Source organism: Montipora capricornis, chromosome 4, assembly GCF_036669925.1.
Source record: "Montipora capricornis isolate CH-2021 chromosome 4, ASM3666992v2, whole genome shotgun sequence".
Classification (NCBI taxonomy): domain Eukaryota; kingdom Metazoa; phylum Cnidaria; class Anthozoa; order Scleractinia; family Acroporidae; genus Montipora; species Montipora capricornis.
Genome location: NC_090886.1, coordinates 20,965,834 through 20,973,999, shown reverse-complemented (window position 1 = coordinate 20,973,999; position 8,166 = coordinate 20,965,834). Strand labels below are relative to the sequence as shown.

The 8,166-nt window shown below is 43.8% G+C and overlaps 9 non-coding genes across 9 annotated transcripts; 7 read left to right on the top strand and 2 right to left on the bottom strand.

Annotated features, from left to right (window-relative positions):
* Positions 1–2,132: 2,132 nt before the first annotated feature.
* Trnai-gau (transfer RNA isoleucine (anticodon GAU)) lies at positions 2,133–2,205 on the top strand. The gene has a single exon. It is a non-coding gene; the product is annotated as a tRNA-Ile (tRNA).
* Positions 2,206–2,286: 81 nt separating this feature from the next.
* Trnap-agg (transfer RNA proline (anticodon AGG)) lies at positions 2,287–2,358 on the top strand. The gene has a single exon. It is a non-coding gene; the product is annotated as a tRNA-Pro (tRNA).
* A 766-nt stretch (positions 2,359–3,124) lies between these two features.
* On the bottom strand, positions 3,125–3,197 carry Trnaa-agc (transfer RNA alanine (anticodon AGC)). The gene has a single exon. It is a non-coding gene; the product is annotated as a tRNA-Ala (tRNA).
* A 704-nt stretch (positions 3,198–3,901) lies between these two features.
* Positions 3,902–3,973, top strand: Trnad-guc (transfer RNA aspartic acid (anticodon GUC)). The gene has a single exon. It is a non-coding gene; the product is annotated as a tRNA-Asp (tRNA).
* A 639-nt stretch (positions 3,974–4,612) lies between these two features.
* Positions 4,613–4,685, top strand: Trnai-gau (transfer RNA isoleucine (anticodon GAU)). The gene has a single exon. It is a non-coding gene; the product is annotated as a tRNA-Ile (tRNA).
* A 920-nt stretch (positions 4,686–5,605) lies between these two features.
* Positions 5,606–5,678, bottom strand: Trnaa-agc (transfer RNA alanine (anticodon AGC)). Its single transcript has one exon. It is a non-coding gene; the product is annotated as a tRNA-Ala (tRNA).
* A 706-nt stretch (positions 5,679–6,384) lies between these two features.
* Trnad-guc (transfer RNA aspartic acid (anticodon GUC)) lies at positions 6,385–6,456 on the top strand. Its single transcript has one exon. It is a non-coding gene; the product is annotated as a tRNA-Asp (tRNA).
* Positions 6,457–7,096: 640 nt separating this feature from the next.
* Positions 7,097–7,169, top strand: Trnai-gau (transfer RNA isoleucine (anticodon GAU)). The gene has a single exon. It is a non-coding gene; the product is annotated as a tRNA-Ile (tRNA).
* Positions 7,170–7,250: 81 nt separating this feature from the next.
* Positions 7,251–7,322, top strand: Trnap-agg (transfer RNA proline (anticodon AGG)). The gene has a single exon. It is a non-coding gene; the product is annotated as a tRNA-Pro (tRNA).
* Positions 7,323–8,166: the final 844 nt, after the last annotated feature.

Sequence of the window (8,166 nt, the reverse complement as noted above, 5' to 3'; positions counted from 1 at the left end):
TGTGGGTATATATGATATTGGCAGAGGCCCATCGTTGGTTTACCCAAAACTTTGATCTCCTTCTGTTTAACACTTCTTCTCGACGACGAAGAAAGGCTCACAAGTTTTTACTTCTCACTTCCAAGCACTTTCTTACACCTGTGCTTGAAGGATAGACGCACGAAACACTGACCCTGCAAGAAATTGCATGCCTATTTCGGCAAAAAATTAATGAAGGCCTTACGCACATTTTTCAAGAAGATCTCTTGCCAGTCTTGTTCAGTTCCTCCGTCATTCAGCCTTCAAAAAAACGTCAATTTGGCTGCAAGTCAAGAATGTGCACAGAATTCCCTCACCACTTCCATCTATTGGGACTCAAACTAGGCAAGTGATTTTTAGCTCCAAGACGCCGACGTCCGTTCAGTTACTTCAAAAACAAATGTCATGACACGGAAAACAGGTGGTTTGTCACCGTGTTACACGGAAAGATGTGTCAGAAAGTAACGCTTAGGCGCCAATTGGACTTGAGGCCATGACGTCCTGTTCACAAAACAAGCGCTCTGACCAACTATGTTATTCACAAGACCAGCATGGTTGTGCCAAGCCCAAGAAAAAGTCAGCTTGAGATTGTTTGAGCTCGGAACATTGGCCAAATTTGATCGCACGTGGAGAATCCGGGCATTGATCCCGGTACCTCCGCATGCTAAGCGGGCGCTCTACCATTTGAGCTAATTCCCCATTACAACGTCTCTTAGTCAGTAAAGGATCGTTAAAGATCGCAATGACACGTCTGCTAGTAATTCATGCACGTCGTTTCGCGAGTCCAACGTTTCAATTTTGATTCCGGCAGAGAAGAAACGCTACTAGAAGGAACAAAGAATTAAAAGCACACTTTCTTACACCTGGGCTTGAAGGATAGCCTCACGAAACACTGACCCTGCAAGAAATCGCATGCCCTATTTTCGGCAAAAATTAATGAAGGTCTTAAGCATATTTTTCAAGAAGATCTCTTGCCAGTCTTGTTCAGTTCCTCCGTCATTCAGCCTTCAAAAAAACGTCAATTTGGCTCCAAGTGAAGAATGTGCACAGAATTCCCTCACCACTTCTATCTATTGGGACTCAAACTAGGCAAGTGATAGTTTTTTTTCCAAGACGCCGAAGCCCATTCAGTTACTTCAAGGAGGTTCAAGTTTCAAGGAATCCAACGTTTCAATTTTGATTCCGGCAGAGAAGAAACGCTACTAGAAGGAACTAAGATTCAAAAAAAACACTTAGCTTGCGTAAATTATGTTCAGAAATGACCGACTGCATCCCTCACACATTGCCATCCAGTGTGCCAAACATGGCGGTTCCGTGGTTCCATCATGAGTGTTCTTCGGCGCAAGTTCGCGATTCGTGTGTCTAAGTGTACACGCCTTTCAAGACTTGACTATATATCGTGTATTTCCTCGGTAGTATAGTTGATTGTATCCACGCCTGTAAAGCGGGAGTCCGGGGTTCGATTCCCCGCCGGGGAGAGAGGATGATTTTGTGTTATGTGACCAGTGGCTGCCTTCAAAGCAAAGAATCTGAAACGTGCAAGGCTGCTTGCTCAAACATTACGAAGACAGAGAAAATGACCTGGTGAGCAAGTTAGCCAAAGCCACAGCATATCCAGCATATCCAGTCTCCACACAACCCACTGGATAACAATCCACCATTATCTGGCAATAGACCATTTCCGAGTTCATATCCGCCTCCTCTTTAAAGCGAGTGTAAGTGCAAAGTTTCTTGTGATTCTAATTAGTTCTACTTTATATGAATGAAAACTAATTTTTATAAGAAAAACTTCGCACTTAGACTCTCTTTAAAGAGGAGGGAGACATGAACTCGGAAATGGCCTATACCCACAGTTACGTCACCTATTGTCATTGATGTGCCACCAAGAGATCATCTATTGCCTGTCGACACAACGGTTCTTTGTTCAGGGCTTGGCAATATTTAAAAATCAAAAGAATTCTTTATAAACAGTTAATATCTCTATACGTGAAATTTATCAAACCAATGATTTGTATCGACCACGGAAGATTTAGTCAAAACTTACAGGAGAGTTACCTTGTATTGTGTTGGACGCGTTTTGAAATCACAAACCACACCATTCGTTGATTCCACCTGGTCCATTAGCTCAGTTGGCAGAGCGTGGTGCTGATAACGCCAAGGTCGTGAGTTCGAGCCTCACATGGACCAAAGCACTCGGTTATTTCTTTTCTTTCTCATGGCGTGTGACAGTAAATTGCGTCCCTGTCCATCCACTACAGGACTGTTTTCGGCCTGTTGGTCTAGTGGCATGATTCTCGCTTAGGGTGCGAGAGGTCCCGGGTTCAACTCCCGGACAGGCCCTCGCAAGCTAGATTTTACCAATCACGCCTAGCTGGCAGTATTCGGAGCTTTCACTCTTTGCAAAATGGCCTTCAGCCAACTCGTTGAATGGGTTTGCCATAAGAAGCTGACAATTCCAACTGTGGGTATATATGATATTGGCAGAGGCCCATCGTTGGTTTACCCAAAACTTTGATCTCCTTCTGTTTAAACACTTCTTCTCGACGACGAAGAAAGGCTCACAAGTTTTTACTTCTCACTTCCAAGCACTTTCTTACACCTGTGCTTGAAGGATAGACGCACGAAACACTGACCCTGCAAGAAATTGCATGCCCTATTTTCGGCAAAAATTAATGAAGGTCTTACGCACATTTTTCAAGAAGATCTCTTGCCAGTCTTGTTCAGTTCCTCCGTCATTCAGCCTTCAAAAAAACGTCAATTTGGCAGCAAGTCAAGAATGTGCACAGAATTCCCTCACCACTTCCATCTATTAGGACTCAAACTAGGCAAGTGATTTTTAGCTCCAAGACGCCGACGTCCGTTCAGTTACTTCAAAACAAATGTCATGACACGGAAAACAGGTGGTTTGTCACCGTGTTACAAGGAAGGATGTGTCAGAAAGTAACGATTAGGCGCCAATTGGACTTGAGGCCATGACGTCCTGTTCACAAAACAAGCGCTCTGACCAACTATGTTATTCACAAGACCAGCATGGTTGTGCCAAGCCCAAGAAAAAGTCAGCTTGAGATTGTTTGAGCTCGGAACATTGGCCAAATTTGATCGCACGTGGAGAATCCGGGCATTGATCCCGGTACCTCCCGCATGCTAAGCGGGCGCTCTACCATTTGAGCTAATTCCCCATTACAACGTCTCTTAGTCAGTAAAGGATCGTTAAAGATCGCAATGACACGTCTGCTAGTAATTCATGCACGTCGTTTCGCGAGTCCAACGTTTCAATTTTGATTCCGGCAGAGAAGAAACGCTACTAGAAGGAACAAAGAATTAAAAGCACACTTTCTTACACCTGGGCTTGAAGGATAGCCTCACGAAACACTGACCCTGCAAGAAATCGCATGCCCTATTTTCGGCAAAAATTAATGAAGGTCTTAAGCATATTTTTCAAGAAGATCTCTTGCCAGTCTTGTTCAGTTCCTCCGTCATTCAGCCTTCAAAAAAACGTCAATTTGGCTCCAAGTGAAGAATGTGCACAGAATTCCCTCACCACTTCTATCTATTGGGACTCAAACTAGGCAAGTGATAGTTTTTTTTCCAAGACGCCGAAGCCCATTCAGTTACTTCAAGGAGGTTCAAGTTTCAAGGAATCCAACGTTTCAATTTTGATTCCGGCAGAGAAGAAACGCTACTAGAAGGAACTAAGATTCAAAAAAACACTTAGCTTGCGTAAATTATGTTCAGAAATGACCGACTGCATCCCTCACACATTGCCATCCAGTGTGCCAAACATGGCGGTTCCGTGGTTCCATCATGAGTGTTCTTCGGCGCAAGTTCGCGATTCGTGTGTCAAAGTGAACGCCTTTCAAGCCTTGGCTAAACATCGTGTATGTCCTCGGTAGTATAGTGGATAGTATCCCCGCCTGTCACGCGGGAGACCGGGGTTCTAGTCCCCGCCGGGGAGAGAGGATGATTTTGTGTTATGTGACCAGTGGCTGCCTTCAAAGCAAAGAATCTGAAACGTGCAAGGCTGCTTGCTCAAACATTACGAAGACAGAGAAAATGACCTGGTGAGCAAGTTAGCCAAAGCCACAGCATATCCAGCATATCCAGTCTCCACACAACCCACTGGATAACAATCCACCATTATCTGGCAATAGACCATTTCCGAGTTCATATCCGCCTCCTCTTTAAAGCGAGTGTAAGTGCAAAGTTTCTTGTGATTCTAATTAATTCTACTTTACATATGAATGAAAACTAATTTTTATAAGAAAAACTTCGCACTTAGACTCTCTTTAAAGAGGAGGCAGACATGAACTCGGAAATGGCCTATACCCACAGTTACGTCACCTATTGTCATTGATGTGCCACCAAGAGATCATCTATTGCCTGTCGACACAACGGTTCTTTGTTTCAGGGCTTGGCAATATTTAAAAATCAAAAGAATTCTTTGTAAACAGTTAATATCTCTATACGTGAAATTTATCAAACCAATGATTTGTATCGACCACGGAAGATTTAGTCAAAACTTACAGGAGAGTTACCTTGTATTGTGTTGGACGCGTTTTGAAATCACAAACCACACCATTCGTTGATTCCACCTGGTCCATTAGCTCAGTTGGCAGAGCGTGGTGCTGATAACGCCAAGGTCGTGAGTTCGAGCCTCACATGGACCAAAGCACTCGGTTATTTCTTTTCTTTCTCATGGCGTGTGACAGTAAATTGCGTCCCTGTCCATCCACTACAGGACTGTTTTCGGCCTGTTGGTCTAGTGGCATGATTCTCGCTTAGGGTGCAAGAGGTCCCAGGTTCAACTCTCGGACAAGCCCTCGCAAGCTAGATTTTACCAATCACGCCTAGCTGGCAGTATTCGGAGCTTTCACTCTTTGCAAAATGGCCTTCAGCCAACTCGTTGAATGGGTTTGCCATAAGAAGCTGACAATTCCAACTGTGGGTATATATGATATTGGCAGAGGCCCATCGTTGGTTTACCCAAAACTTTGATCTCCTTCTGTTTAAACACTTCTTCTCGACGACGAAGAAAGGCTCACAAGTTTTTACTTCTCACTTCCAAGCACTTTCTTACACCTGTGCTTGAAGGATAGACGCACGAAACACTGACCCTGCAAGAAATTGCATGCCCTATTTTCGGCAAAAATTAATGAAGGCCTTACGCACATTTTTCAAGAAGATCTCTTGCCAGTCTTGTTCAGTTCCTCCGTCATTCAGCCTTCAAAAAAACGTCAATTTGGCTGCAAGTCAAGAATGTGCACAGAATTCTCTCACCACTTCCATCTATTGGGACTCAAACTAGGCAAGTGATTTTTAGCTCCAAGACGCCGACGTCCGTTCAGTTACTTCAAAAACAAATGTCATGACACGGAAAACAGGTGGTTTTTCACCGTGTTACACGGAAAGATGTGTCAGAAAGTAACGCTTAGGCGCCAATTGGACTTGAGGCCATGACGTCCTGTTCACAAAACAAGCGCTCTGACCAACTATGTTATTCACAAGACCAGCATGGTTGTGCCAAGCCCAAGAAAAAGTCAGCTTGAGATTGTTTGAGCTCGGAACATTGGCCAAATTTGATCGCACGTGGAGAATCCGGGCATTGATCCCGGTACCTCCCGCATGCTAAGCGGGCGCTCTACCATTTGAGCTAATTCCCCATTACAACGTCTCTTAGTCAGTAAAGGATCGTTAAAGATCGCAATGACACGTCTGCTAGTAATTCATGCACGTCGTTTCGCGAGTCCAACGTTTCAATTTTGATTCCGGCAGAGAAGAAACGCTACTAGAAGGAACAAAGAATTAAAAGCACACTTTCTTACACCTGGGCTTGAAGGATAGCCTCAAGAAACACTGACCCTGCAAGAAATCGCATGCCCTATTTTCGGCAAAAATTAATGAAGGTCTTAAGCATATTTTTCAAGAAGATCTCTTGCCAGTCTTGTTCAGTTCCTCCGTCATTCAGCCTTCAAAAAAACGTCAATTTGGCTCCAAGTGAAGAATGTGCACAGAATTCCCTCACCACTTCTATCTATTGGGACTCAAACTAGGCAAGTGATAGTTTTTTTTCCAAGACGCCGAAGCCCATTCAGTTACTTCAAGGAGGTTCAAGTTTCAAGGAATCCAACGTTTCAATTTTGATTCCGGCAGAGAAGAAACGCTACTAGAAGGAACTAAGATTCAAAAAAACACTTAGCTTGCGTAAATTATGTTCAGAAATGACCGACTGCATCCCTCACACATTGCCATCCAGTGTGCCAAACATGGCGGTTCCGTGGTTCCATCATGAGTGTTCTTCGGCGCAAGTTCGCGATTCGTGTGTCAAAGTGAACACGCCTTTCAAGCCTTGGCTAAACATCGTGTATTTCCTCGGTAGTATAGTGGATAGTATCCCCGCCTGTCACGCGGGAGACCGGGGTTCGATTCCCCGCCGGGGAGAGAGGATGATTTTGCGGTTATGTGACCAGTGGCTGCCTTCAAAGCAAAGAATCTGAAACGTGCAAGGCTGCTTGCTCAAACATTACGAAGACAGAGAAAATGACCTGGTGAGCAAGTTAGCCAAAGCCACAGCATATCCAGCATATCCAGTCTCCACACAACCCACTGGATAACAATCCACCATTATCTGGCAATAGACCATTTCCGAGTTCATATCCGCCTCCTCTTTAAAGCGAGTGTAAGTGCAAAGTTTTTTGTGATTCTAATTAGTTCTACTTTACATATGAATGAAAACTAATTTTTATAAGAAAAACTTCGCACTTAGACTCTCTTTAAAGAGGAGGCAGACATGAACTCGGAAATGGCCTATACCCACAGTTACGTCACCTATTGTCATTGATGTGCCACCAAGAGATCATCTATTGCCTGTCGACACAACGGTTCTTTGTTTCAGGGCTTGGCAATATTTAAAAATCAAAAGAATTCTTTGTAAACAGTTAATATCTCTATACGTGAAATTTATCAAACCAATGATTTGTATCGACCACGGAAGATTTAGTCAAAACTTACAGGAGAGTTACCTTGTATTGTGTTGGACGCGTTTTGAAATCACAAACCACACCATTCGTTGATTCCACCTGGTCCATTAGCTCAGTTGGCAGAGCGTGGTGCTGATGACGCCAAGGTCGTGAGTTCAAGCCTCACATGGACCAAAGCACTCGGTTATTTCTTTTCTTTCTCATGGCGTGTGACAGTAAATTGCGTCCCTGTCCATCCACTACAGGACTGTTTTCGGCCTGTTGGTCTAGTGGCATGATTCTCGCTTAGGGTGCGAGAGGTCCCGGGTTCAACTCCCGGACAGGCCCTCGCAAGCTAGATTTTACCAATCACGCCTAGCTGGCAGTATTCGGAGTAATGCTTTCCAACGGAACAAAGAGTAGTTGGAAAGCGTGTTCCTTACGGTTCGTAGCATTACTATAATTCAAGGTTCTCACATTGTTTCTGAAATAAGGCTTCACATATTTTGAACAATTGTTTCGTATTTACTTTTGTTCATGATTATGTAACTGCATATATTATATGCTAATTATTTGGTATAAAAAGTGGAATTTCTAGTTTTCACTGTCTTGCCTTCTGGACAGCCACCAAGAACTGTATCCTAACTTTATATTAGTTAGAAAACCTGAAATACGTTGCATTCGATTGAGGAAGACGTTCGCCTTCTGGACAGCCACCAAGAACTGTAACTTAGCTTGTTGGTGAGTCCAGAAATACAAGCTATGCTTTCTGGTGTTAGCGCTGATCCTTCTCAGCCTCCTACTGCGCCTTTGCCGGCTATTTCGGAGCTAAAAAACTTTCTTTCTGCGGAGCTCGCTTCATTCAAGGACGAGCTTGATCGTCAGAACGACGAATCCATCAACTTCGCAGTTAAGAAAATTCGCCTTGAAAATTTCGCTCGACACACATTTAAATATAAAGGGAACGAAGAGCAGTACCAGCATCAGGAAAAAGTAGCCAGCTATATTGATTCTGCTGTGGATGCGCTTCACTCTGGTAAACTTGTGGAAGCTGCGCCTTAGAGGGAGGTAAGAATGCCATTGCCATGAGAATGAAACCTATAGTGCTTGCAAATTTGCATGGCTGGGATTTTGTAACAGAATACAAACAAATACCGGTTGCCGAAGATGAGACAGATGAAAAGCGAATTCG